General features: G+C 54.8%; 1 pseudogene; it reads right to left on the minus strand.

Moving 5' to 3' along the window:
- Positions 1–13,740, minus strand: part of LOC127923165 (E3 ubiquitin-protein ligase TRAF7-like) — a 74,681-nt pseudogene that overhangs the window by 40,889 nt on the left and 20,052 nt on the right.

A 13,740-nucleotide genomic window follows, 5' to 3' on the forward strand; every position in this document is an offset into this window, starting at 1 on the left:
GAAACACACACCCCCCAGGTCAGAAACACACACCCCCAGGTCAGAAACACACACCCCCAGGTCAGAAACACACACCCCCCAGGTCAGAAACACACCCCCCAGGTCAGAAACACACACCACCCAGGTCAGAAACACACACCCCCCAGGTCAGAAACACACACCCCCAGGTCAGAAACACACACCCCCAGGTCAGAAACACACCCCCAGGTCAGAAACATACACCCCCCAGGTCAGAAACACACCCCCAGGTCAGAAACATACACCCCCCAGGTCAGAAACATACACCCCCCAGGTCAGAAACACACACCCCCAGGTCAGAAACACACACCCCCAGGTCAGAAACATACACCCCCAGGTCAGAAACACACACCCCTCAGGTCAGAAACATACACCCCCAGGTCAGAAACACACACCCCCAGGTCAGAAACACACACCCCCAGGTCAGAAACACACCCCCAGGTCAGAAACACACCCCCAGGTCAGAAACATACACCCCCAGGTCAGAAACACACCCCCAGGTCAGAAAACACACCCCAGGTCAGAAACATACACCCCCAGGTCAGAAACATACACCCCCAGGTCAGAAACACCCCCCCAGGTCAGAAACACCCCCCAGGTCAGAAACACACCCCCCCCCAGGTCAGAAACATACCCCCCAGGTCAGAAACACACACCCCCAGGTCAGAAACATACACCCCCAGGTCAGAAACATACACCCCCAGGTCAGAAACATACACCCCCAGGTCAGAAACATACACCCCCAGGTCAGAAACATACACCCCCCAGGTCAGAAACACACACCCCCAGGTCAGAAACACACCCCCAGGTCAGAAACATACACCCCCAGGTCAGAAACATACACACCCCCAGGTCAGAAACACCCCACCCCCCCAGGTCAGAAACCCCCAGGTCAGAAACACACACCCCCCAGGTCAGAAACACACACCCCCAGGTCAGAAACACACACCCCCAGGTCAGAAACATACACCCCCCAGGTCAGAAACATACACCCCCAGGTCAGAAACATACACCCCCCAGGTCAGAAACATACACCCCCAGGTCAGAAACATACACCCCCAGGTCAGAAACACACCCCCAGGTCAGAAACATAGACCCCCAGGTCAGAAACATAGACCCCCAGGTCAGAAACACACCCCCAGGTCAGAAACATAGACCCCCAGGTCAGAAACATACACCCCCAGGTCAGAAACATACACCCCCCAGGTCAGAAACACACCGCCCCCCAGGTCAGAAACACACCCCCCCAGGTCAGAAACACACCGCCCCCCAGGTCAGAAACACACCCCCCAGGTCAGAAACACACCGCCCCCAGGTCAGAAACACACCCCCCAGGTCAGAAACACACACCCCCAGGTCAGAAACACACACCCCCAGGTCAGAAACACACACCCCCAGGTCAGAAACACACACCCCCAGGTCAGAAACACACACCCCCAGGTCTGGAACACACCCCCCAGGTCTGGAACACACACCCCCAGGTCAGAAACACACCCCCAGGTCAGAAACACACCCCCCAGGTCAGAAACACACCCCCAGGTCAGAAACACACACCCCCAGGTCAGAAACACACACCCCCCAGGTCAGAAACACACACCCCCCCAGGTCAGAAACACACACCCCCAGGTCAGAAACACACACCCCCAGGTCAGAAACACACCCCCAGGTCAGAAACACACACCACCCAGGTCAGAAAACACACACCCCCCAGGTCAGAAACACACACCCCCAGGTCAGAAACATACACCCCCAGGTCAGAAACACACCCCCAGGTCAGAAACACACACCCCCAGGTCAGAAACACACACCCCCCCAGGTCAGAAACATACACCCCCCCAGGTCAGAAACATACACCCCCCCAGGTCAGAAACACACCCCCAGGTCAGAAACACACACCCCCAGGTCAGAAACATACACCCCCCAGGTCAGAAACACACACCCCTCAGGTCAGAAACATACACCCCCAGGTCAGAAACACACACCCCCAGGTCAGAAACACACACCCCCCAGGTCAGAAACACACCCCCCAGGTCAGAAACACACCCCCAGGTCAGAAACATACACCCCCAGGTCAGAAACACACCCCCCAGGTCAGAAACACACCCCCAGGTCAGAAACATACACCCCCAGGTCAGAAACATACACCCCCCAGGTCAGAAAACAGGTCAGACAGAGACCACCCCCCCAGGTCACACCCCCAGGTCAGAAACACACACCCCCAGGTCAGAAACATACACCCCCAGGTCAGAAACATACACCCCCCAGGTCAGAAACATACACCCCCCAGGTCAGAAACACACCCCCAGGTCAGAAACATACACCCCCAGGTCAGAAACACACCCCCAGGTCAGAAACACACCCCCCAGGTCAGAAACATACACCCCCAGGTCAGAAACATACACACCCCCAGGTCAGAAACACCCCACCCCCCAGGTCAGAAACCCCCCAGGTCAGAAACACACACCCCCCAGGTCAGAAACACACACCCCCAGGTCAGAAACACACACCCCCCAGGTCAGAAACATACACCCCCCAGGTCAGAAACATACACCCCCAGGTCAGAAACATACACCCCCCAGGTCAGAAACATACACCCCTCAGGTCAGAAACATACACCCCCAGGTCAGAAACACACCCCCAGGTCAGAAACATAGACCCCCAGGTCAGAAACATAGACCCCCAGGTCAGAAACACACCCCCAGGTCAGAAACATAGACCCCCCCAGGTCAGAAACATACACCCCCAGGTCAGAAACATACACCCCCAGGTCAGAAACATACACCCCCAGGTCAGAAACACACACCCCCAGGTCAGAAACACACACCCCCAGGTCAGAAACACACACCCCCCAGGTCAGAAACACACACCCCCAGGTCAGAAACACACACCCCCAGGTCAGAAATACATACCCCCAGGTCAGAAACACACACCCCCAGGTCAGAAACACACACAGAAACACACACCCCCCCAAGGTCAGAAACATACACCCCCCCAGTTCAGAACCCCCCCAGGTCAACCCCACCCCCATACCAAACTTCAGTTCCAGGTTCTTCTCCAGCTGGTCCAGTTTCTCAGACAGTTTCCCCAACATGGACCTCAGGAAGGCAATGTCCTGGTCCTTCTGAGACAGGGTCACCTGCATCTCATGGAACCTATCAGGGAGAGGGGAGGGTCAACATGGAACCTATCAGGGAGAGAGGGAGGGTCAACATGGAACCAATCAGGGAGAGAGGGAGGGTCAACATGGAACCAATCAGGGAGAGAGGGAGGGTCAACATGGAACCAATCAGGGGAGAGGGAGGGTCAACATGGAACCTATCAGGGAGAGGGGGAGGGTCAACATGGACCGCAGGAAGGCAATGTCCTGGTCCTTCTGAGACAGGGTCACCTGCATCTCATGGAACCTATCAGGGAGAAGGGGAGGGTCAACATGGAACCAATCAGGGAGAGGGGGGAGGGTCAACATGGACCTCAGGAAGGCAATGTCCTGGTCCTTCTGAGACAGGGTCACCTGCATCTCATGGAACCAATCAGGGAGAGAGGGAGGGTCAACATGGACCTCAGGAAGGCAATGTCCTGGTCCTTCTGAGACAGGGTCACCTGCATCTCATGGAACCTATCAGGGAGAGGGGGAGGGTCAACATGGAACCTATCAGGGAGAGGGGAGGGTCAACATGGACCGCAGGAAGGCAATGTCCTGGTCCTTCTGAGACAGGGTCACCTGCATCTCATGGAACCTATCAGGGAGAGGGGGAGGGTCAACATGGAACCTATCAGGGAGAGGGGGAGGGTCAACATGGACCTCAGGAAGGCAATGTCCTGGTCCTTCTGAGACAGGGTCACCTGCATCTCATGGAACCTATCAGGGAGAGGGGAGGGTCAACATGGAACCTATCAGGGAGAGGGGGAGGGTCAACATGGACCTCAGGAAGGCAATGTCCTGGTCCTTCTGAGACAGGGTCACCTGCATCTCATGGAACCTATCAGGGAGAGGGGAGGGTCAACATGGAACCAATCAGGGAGAGAGGGAGGGTCAACATGGAACCAATCAGGGAGAGAGGGAGGGTCAACATGGAACCAATCAGGGAGAGAGGGAGGGTCAACCTATCAGGGAGAGGGGAGGGTCAACATGGAACCTATCAGGGAGAGAGGGAGGGTCAACATGGACCTCAGGAAGGCAATGTCCTGGTCCTTCTGAGACAGGGTCACCTGCATCTCATGGAACCTATCAGGGGAGGGGGAGGGTCAACATGGAACCTATCAGGGAGAGAGGGAGGGTCAACATGGAACCAATCAGGGAGAGAGGGAGAGTCAACATGGAACCAATCAGGGAGAGAGGGAGGGTCAACATGGAACCAATCAGGGAGAGAGGGAGGGTCAACATGGAACCAATCAGGGAGAGGGGAGGGTCAACCTATCAGGGAGAGAGGGAGGGTCAACATGGAACCAATCAGGGAGAGAGGGAGGGTCAACCTATCAGGGAGAGAGGGAGGGTCAACCTATCAGGGAGAGAGGGAGGGTCAACATGGAACCAATCAGGGAGAGGGGGAGGGTCAACATGGAACCAATCAGGGAGAGAGGGAGGGTCAACATGGAACCAATCAGGGAGAGAGGGAGGGTCAACATGGAACCAATCAGGGAGAGAGGGAGGGTCAACATGGAACCAATCAGGGAGAGAGGGAGGGTCAACCTATCAGGGAGAGAGGGAGGGTCAACATGGAACCAATCAGGGAGAGAGGGAGGGTCAACATGGAACCAATCAGGGAGAGAGGGAGGGTCAACATGGAACCAATCAGGGAGAGAGGGAGGGTCAACATGGAACCAATCAGGGAGAGGGGGAGGGTCACCTGTACCTCATGGTTGTACGTACCTGTCATCTGTCTGCTGCAGGAACTCCTTCAGCCCTTCAAACTTACACAGGTCCAGGTGTGTGGAATATGTATCCTGGTTACCGATAAACGCACATCTGAGGAGAAGGAGAGAGAGGGGTCAGACAGGGGGTCAGAGGGGTCAGAGAGAGGGTCAGACATGGGGTCAGACAGGGGGAGAGAGGGGTCAGACAGGGGTCAGATAGGGGGAGAGAGGGGTCAGACAGGGGTCAGACATGGGGTCAGACATGGGGTCCGACAGGGGAGAGAGGGGTCAGACAGGGGTCAGACAGGGGGTCTGACAGGGGGTCCGACAGGGGGTCAGACAGGGAGAGAGGGGTCAGACAGGGGTCAGACAGGGGAGAGAGAGAGGGGTCAGACAGGGGTCCGACATGGGGTCAGACAGTGAGAGAAATGGTCAGACAGGGGGTCAGACAGGGGTCAGACAGGGGGTCAGACAGGGGAGAGAGAGGGGTCAGACAGGGGGTCAGACAGGGGTCAGACATGGGGTCAGGCAGGGGTCAGACAGGGGGAGAGAGGGGTCAGACAGGGGGTCAGACAGGGGGAGAGAGGGGGTCAGACAGGGGTCCAGGTGTGTGGAATACGTATCCTGGTTACCGATAAACGCACATCTGAGGAGAAGGAGAGAGAGGGGTCAGACGGGGGGGTCAGGGGGTCAGACATGGGGTCAGACAGGGGGAGAGAGAGGGGTCAGACATGGGGTCAGACAGGGGTCAGACAGGGAGAGAGAGAGGGGTCAGACAGGGGGTCAGACAGGGGGAGAGAGGGGTCAGACAGGGGGTCCAGGTGTGTGGAATACGTATCCTGGTTACCGATAAACGACATCTGAGGAGAAGGAGAGTGAGGGGTCAGACAGGGGTCAGAGAGAGGGTCAGACATGAGGTCGGGGGGTCGGTGTGTGTTTATACTTTATGTGTGGGATGATTCCCACCCTGTGGTTATATCCTGTCAGAGGGGACAACGTGACTGACTCAATGCTGTTCTGGGAGGAAGAGGAGACAATGTGACTGACTCAATGCTGTTCTGGGAGGAAGAGGAGACAACGTGACTGACTCAATGCTGTTCTGGGAGGAAGAGGAGACAACGTGACTGACTCAATGCTGTTCTGGGAGGAAGAGGGGACAACGTGACTGACTCAATGCTGCTCTGGGAGGAAGAGGGGACAACGTGACTGACTCAATGCTGCTCTGGGAGGAAGAGGGGACAACGTGACTGACTCAATGCTGCTCTGGGAGGAAGAGGGGACAACGTGACTGACTCAATGCTGTTCTGGGAGGAAGAGGGGACAACGTGACTGACTCAATGCTGTTCTGGGAGGAAGAGGGGACAACGTGACTGACTCAATGCTGCTCTGGGAGGAAGAGGGGACAACGTGACTGACTCAATGCTGTTCTGGGAGGAAGAGGGGGCAACGTGACTGACTCAATGCTGTTCTGGGAGGAAGAGGGGACAACGTGACTGACTCAATGCTGTTCTGGGAGGAAGAGGGGACAACGTGACTGACTCAATGCTGTTCTGGGAGGAAGAGGGGACAACGTGACTGACTCAATGCTGTTCTGGGAGGAAGAGGGGACAACGTGACTGACTCAATGCTGTTCTGGGAGGAAGAGGGGACAACGTGACTGACTCAATGCTGTTCTGGGAGGAAGAGGGGACAACGTGACTGACTCAATGCTGCTCTGGGAGGAAGAGGGGACATGTGTGTGTAAGTGACCTACCCGTATTTGGAGTGAGGGCACTTGACATTCCTTAAGGTGTCCCTCCAGGTTCATGGTGAGGAGAGGAGGGCAGGAGGGGTTGTTGGGACAGCGCACTGGACGGTAGTCACAGCTCACCTCGTGCTCCCTGCAGGTCAGAGGTCAACATCAGGTCACAGCTCTGGGGATCGTTTCCCTCCGACGTCTAACCAGCAAAGGGGATGTTCCCTCCGACGTCTAACCACCAAAGGGGATCGTTTCCTCCGACGTCTAACCGGCAAAGGGGATCGCTTTTGAAACCTGCAAAAACGTCTAACCAGCAAAGGGGATCGTTTCCCTCCGACGTCTAACCAGCAAAGGGGATCGTTTCCCTCCGACGTCTAACCAGCAAAGGGGATCGCTGTTCTAACCACCAAAGGGGGGATCGATCGTTTTCCTCCGACGTCTAACCGGCAAAGGGGATCGTTTCCTCTCAACGCTCTAACCGGCAAAGGGGGACAACCGTGTTTCCCTCCAACGCCTAACCAGCTGGGGGTCTAACCACCAAAGGGGATCGTTTCCCTCCAACGCCTAACCAGCAAAGGGGATCGTTTCCCTCCAACGCCTAACCGTGAGGGGATCGCTTCCTCCAACGCCTCAGGGGATCGCTTCCTGAAACGTCTAAGCAAAGGGGGTTTCCCTCCGACGTCTAACCAGCAAAGGGGATCACTTTCTCCGACGTCTAACCACCAAAGGGGATCGTTTCCCTCCGACGTCTAACCGGCAAAGGGGATCGTTTCCTCCGACGTTCTAACCGGCAAAGGGGATCGGGACGCCTAACCGGCAAAGGGGATGCTTCCCTCCAACGTCTAACCAGCAAAGGGGATCGTTTCCCTCCGACGACTAACCAGCAAAGGGGAATCGTTTCTGGCAAAGGGGAAGGGGATCGTTTCCCTCCGACGCGTCTAACCAAAGGGGATGTTCCTGACGGCAAAGGGGATCGTTTCCTCCGACGTCTAACCAGCAAAGGGGATCGTTTCCCTGACGTCTAACCAGCAAAGGGGATCGTTTCCTCCGACGTCTAACCCACCAAAGCAAAGGGGATCGTTTCCTCCGACGTCTAACCAGCAAGGGGATCGTTTCCCTCAACGTCTAACCAGCAAAGGGGATCGTTTCCTCCGACGTCTAACCACCAAAGGGGATCGTTTCCCTCCTCCGACATCTAACCAGGAAAGGGATCGTTCCCTGAAATCTAACCACCAAAACCTAAGGAAAGGGGATCGTTTCCTCCGACGTCTAACCAGCAAAGGGGACGTCTAACCAGCAAAGGGGATCGTTTCCCTCCAACGTCTGAAAAACGCGTCTAACCAGCAAAGGGGATCGTTTTCCCTCCGACGTCTAACCAGCAACCAGCAAAGGGGATCGTTTCCTCAGAAACGTCTAACCAGCAAAGGGGAACGTCTAACGTTCCCTGAAACGTCTAACCACCAAAACCAGCAAAGGGGATCGTTTCCCTGGGAAACGTCTAACCAGCAAAGGGGATCGTTTCCTCCAACGCCTAACCAGCAAAGGGGACGTCTAACCAGCAAAGGGGATCGTTTCCCTCTGAAACGTCTAACCACCAAAGGGGATCTAACCAGCAAAGGGATCGTTTCCCTCCGACAAAGGGGCCTAACCAGCAAAGGGATCGTTTCCCTCCAACGCCTAACCAGCAAAGGGATCGCGTCTCTCGTTTCCCTGAAACGTCTAACCAGCAAAGGGGATCTCAAAGGGGACCACGCCTAACCAGCAAAGGGGAGTTTCCCTCCAACGCCTAACCAGCAAAGGGGATCGTTTCCCTGAAACGCCTAACCAGCAAAGGGGATCGTTTCCCTCCAATCTAACCAGCAAAGGGGATCGTTTCCCTGAAACGCCTAACCAGCAAAGGGGATCGTTTCCCTCCTGAAACGTCTAACCACCAGCCAAAGGGGAAACGTCTAACCAGGGGATCGTTTCCCTGAAACGTCTAACCAGCAAAGGGGATCGTTTCCCTCCAACGTCTAACCAGCAAAGGGGATCGTTTCCCTGCAACGTCTAACCAGCAAAGGGGATCGTTTCCCTCCAACGTCTAACCAGCAAAGGGGATCGTTTCCCTGAAACGTCTAACCACCAAAGGGGATCGTTTCCCTGCAACGTCTAACCAGCAAAGGGGATCGTTTCCCTCCAACGTCTAACCAGCAAAGGGGATCGTTTCCCTGAAACGTCTAACCACCAAAGGGGATCGTTTCCCTCCAACGTCTAACCACCAAAGGGGATCGTTTCCCTCCAACGTCTAACCAGCAAAGGGGATCGTTTCCCTCCAACGTCTAACCAGCAAAGGGGGATCGTTTCCTTTGGGAAACGTCTAACCCTAACCAGCAAAGGGGATCGTTTCCTCCAACGCCTAACCAGCAAAGGGGATCGTTTCCCTCCAACGTCTAACCAGCAAAGGGGATCGTTTCCCTCCAACGTCTAACCAGCAAAGGGGACGTCTCAAAGGGGATCGTTTCCCTCCGACGCGTCTAACCACCAAAGGGGATCGTTTCCCTCCGACGTCGATCGTTTCCTGGAAACGTCTAACCAGCAAAGGGGATCGTTTCCCTCCGACGTCTAACCAGCAAGGGGATCGTTTCCCTCCAACCTAACCAGCAAAGGGGACGTCTAACCAGCAAAGGGGGACGCCTAACCACCAAAGGGGATCGTTTCCCTCCGACGTCTAACCAGCAAAGGGGATCGTTTCCTCAACCTAACCAGCAAAGGGGACGCGTCTAACCAGCAAAGGGGATCGTTTCCCTCCAACCTGCAAAACGCCTAACCAGCAAAGGGGATCGTTTCCCAGAAGGGGACGCCTAACCAGCAAAGGGGATCGTTTCCCTCCTGAAACGTCTAACCACCAAAGGGGATCGTTTCAACCTGCAAAACGTCTAACCACCAAAGGGATCGTTTCCCTGAAACGCCTAACCACCAAAGGGGATCGTCTTCCCTGAAACGCCTAACCACCAAAGGGGATCGTTTCCCTCCACTCTAACCACCAAGGGGATCGTTTCCTGAAACGCCTAACCACCAAAGGGGATCGTTTCCCTGAAACGCCTAACCACCAAAACGCGTCTAACCAGCAAAGGGGATCGTTTTCCTACAACCTCAAAGGGGACGACGTCTAACCAGCAAAGGGGATCGCTTCCCTAACCAGCAAAAACGTCTAACCAGCAAAGGGGATCGTTTCTCCGAAACGTCTAACCACCAAAGGGGATCGTTTCCCTAACCACCAAAGGGGATCGTTTCCCTGAAACGCCTAACCAGCAAAGGGATCGTTTCCCTCCAAAGAGGACGCGTCTAACCAGCAAAAGGATCGTTTCCCTCCAACGCCTAACCAGCAAAGGGGATCGTTTCCCTTCTAACCCCTCGAAACGTCTAACCAGCAAAGGGGATCGTTTCCCTGAAACGCCTAACCAGCAAAGGGGATCGTTTCCCTAACCACCAAAGGGGAAACGCCTAACCAGCAAAGGGGATCGTTTCTCAACGTCTAACCAGCAAAGGGGATCGTTTCCTGAAACGCCTAACCAGCAAAGGGGTTTCCCTCCAACGCCTCGTTTCCCTGAAACGTCTAACCAGCAAAGGGGATCGTTTCCCTGAAACGTCTAACCAGCAAAGGGGATCGTTTTCTAACCCAAAGGGGATCGGAAACGTCTAACCAGCAAAGGGGATCGTTTCCCTCCAACGTCTAACCACCAAAGGGGATCGCTTCCTCCAACGTCTAACCACCTCCAACTAACCAAAGGGGATCGTTTCCCTGAAACGCCTAACCAGCAAAGGGGATCGTTTCCCTCCAACGTCTAACCAGCAAAGGGGATCGTTTCCCTCCAACCTAACCACCAAAACGTTTCCCTAACCACCAAAGGGGATCGTTTCCCTTCTAACCACCGAAACGTCTAACCACCAAAGGGGTTTCCCTCCGACGTCTAACCACCAAAGGGGATCGTTTCCTGAAACGCCTAACCAGCAAAGGGGATCGTTTCCCTGAAACGCCTAACCAGCAAAGGGATCGTTTCCCTGAAACGCCTAACCAGCAAAGGGGATCGTTTCCAACGTCTAACCACCAAAGGGATCGTTTCCCTCCAACGCCTAACCAGCAAAGGGGATCGCTTCCTGAAACGCCTAACCAGCAAAGGGGATCGTTTCCCTCCAACGTCTAACCACCAAAGGGGATCGTTTCCCTCCAACGCCTAACCACCAAAGGGGATCGTTTCCCTGAAACGCCTAACCAGCAAAGGGGATCGTTTCCTCCAACGTCTAACCACTAACCACCAAAGGGGGAAACGCCTAACCACCAAAGGGGATCGTTTCCCAAAGGGGATCGAAACGCCTAACCACCAAAGGGGATCGTTTCCCTCCGACGTCTAACCAGCAAAGGGGATCGTTTCCCTGAAACGCCTAACCAGCAAAGGGGATCGTTTCCCTCCGAAACGCCTAACCAGCAAAGGGATCGTTTCCTGAAACGCCTAACCACCAAAGGGGATCGCTTCCCTGAAACGCCTCAAAGGGGATCGTTTCCGAAACGCCTAACCACCAAAGGGATCGTTTCCCTCCAACGCCTAACCACCAAAGGGGATCGTTTCCCTGAAACGCCTAACCAGCAAAGGATCGTTTCCTCCAACGCCTAATCAAAGGGGATTTCCTGAAACGCCTAACCAGCAAAGGATCGTTTCCTCCAACGCCTAACCAGCAAAGGGGATCGTTTCCCTGAAACGCCTAACCAGCAAAGGGGATCGTTTCCCTGAAACGCCTAACCACCAAAGGATCGCTTCCCTCCAACGTCTAACCAGCAAAGGGGGACGCCTCGTTTCCCTCCGAAACGCCTAACCACCAAAGGGGATCGTTTCCTCCGACTGAAACGTCTAACCACCAAAGGGGATCGTTTCCTCCAACGTCTAACCAGCAAAGGGGATCGTTTCCTGAAACGTCTAACCAGCAAAGGGGATCGTTTCCTCCAACGCCTAACCACCAAAGGGGATCGTTTCCTCCAACGCCTAACCACCAAAGGGGATCGTTTCCCTCCAACGCCTAACCAGCAAAGGGGATCAAAGGGGCGTTTCCTGAAACGCCTAACCAGCAAAGGGATCGTTTCCCTCCAACGCCTAACCAGCAAAGGGGATCGTTTCCCTAACCCAAACGCCTAACCACCAAAGGGGATCGTTTCCCTCCGAAACGCCTAACCACCAAAGGGGATCGTTTCCCTCCGACGTCTAACCCAAAGGGATCGTTTCCCTGAAACCTAACCAGCAAAGGGGATCGTTTCCCTCCAACGCCTAACCAGCAAAGGGGATCGTTTCCTGAAACGCCTAACCAGCAAAGGGGATCGTTTCCCTGAAACGCCTAACCAGCAAAGGGGATCGTTTCCCTCCTGAAACGCCTAACCAGCAAAGGGGATCGTTTCCTCCAACGTCTAACCACCAAAGGGGATCGTTTCCTGAAACGCCTAACCAGCAAAGGGGATCGTTTCCCTCCAACGCCTAACCACCAAAGGGGATCGTTTCCCTGAAACGCCTAACCACCAAAGGGGATCGTTTCCTCCAACGCCTAACCACCAAAGGGATCGTTTCCTCCAACGCCTAACCACCAAAGGGGATCGTTTCCCTCCAACGCCTAACCAGCAAAGGGGATCGTTTCCCTGAAACGCCTAACCACCAAAGGGGATCGTTTCCTCCAACGCCTAACCAGCAAAGGGGATCGCGTTTCCTCCAACGTCTAACCACCAAAGGGGATCGTTTCCTGAAACGCCTAACCACCAAAGGGGATCGTTTCCCTGAAACGCCTAACCAGCAAAACGTTTCCTGAACGTCTAACCACCAAAGGGGATCGTTTCCCTCCAACGCCTAACCAGCAAAGGGATCGCCTCCAACGCCTAACCAGCAAAGGGGATCGTTTCCCTGAAACGCCTAACCACCAAAGGGGATCGTTTCCCTCCAACGCCTAACCACCAAAGGGATCGCTTCCTCCAACGCCTAACCAGCAAAGGGGATCGTTTCCGAAACGCCTAACCAGCAAAGGGATCGTTTCCTCCAACATCTAACCAGCAAAGGGGATCGTTTCCTCCTAACCACCAAAGGGGATCGTTTCCCTAACCTAACCAAGGGGATCGTTTCCCTCCAACGCCTAACCATCGTTTCCCTCCAACGCAAAGGGGATCGTTTCCCGAAACCCTAACCAGCAAAGGGATCTAACCAGCAAAGGGGATCGTTTCCCTCCAACGTCTAACCAGCAAAGGGATCGTTTCCTGAAACGCCTAACCAGCAAAGGGGATCGTTTTTCGCCTCCAACGCCTAACCAGCAAAGGGGATCGTTTCCTCGAAACGTCTAACCACCAAAGGGGATCGTTTCCCTCCAACGCCTAACGTTTCCCTCCAACGTCTAACCAGCAAAGGGGATCGTTTCCCTGAAACGCCTAACCAGCAAAGGGGATCGTTTCCCTCCAACGTCTAACCGGCAAAGGGGATCGTTTCCTCCAACGCCTAACCACCAAAGGGATCGTTTCCCTCCAACGCCTAACCAGCAAAGGGGATCGTTTCCCTGAAACGTCTAACCAGCAAAGGGGATCGTTTCCCTCCAACGTCTAACCAGCAAAGGGGATCGTTTCCTCGACCTAACCAGCAAAATCGTTTCCTCCAACGCCTAACCAGCAAAGGGGATCGTTTCCCTGAAACGCCTAACCAGCAAAGGGATCGTTTCCTCCAACGTCTAACCAGCAAAGGGGATCGTTTCCCTCCCTAACCAGCAAAACGTTTCCCTGAAACCTAACCACCAAAGGGGATCGTTTCCTCCAACGCCTAACCACCAAAGGGGATCGCTTCCCTGAAACGCCTAACCAGCAAAGGGGATCGTTTCCCTCCAACGTCTAACCAGCAAAGGGGATCGTTTCCTGAAACGCCTAACCAGCAAAGGGGATCGTTTCCCTCCAACGTCTAACCACCAAAGGGGAAACGCCTAACCAGCAAAGGGGATCCTAACCAGCAAAGGGGATCGTTTCCCTGAAACGCCTAACCACCAAAGGGGACCAACGTCTAACCAGCAAAGGGGATCGTTTCCCTGAAACGCCTAACCAGCAAAGGGAATCGTTTCCTCCAACGTCTAACCAGCAAAGG

Source organism: Oncorhynchus keta, unplaced genomic scaffold, assembly GCF_023373465.1.
Source record: "Oncorhynchus keta strain PuntledgeMale-10-30-2019 unplaced genomic scaffold, Oket_V2 Un_contig_28607_pilon_pilon, whole genome shotgun sequence".
In the NCBI taxonomy this organism is placed as follows: domain Eukaryota; kingdom Metazoa; phylum Chordata; class Actinopteri; order Salmoniformes; family Salmonidae; genus Oncorhynchus; species Oncorhynchus keta.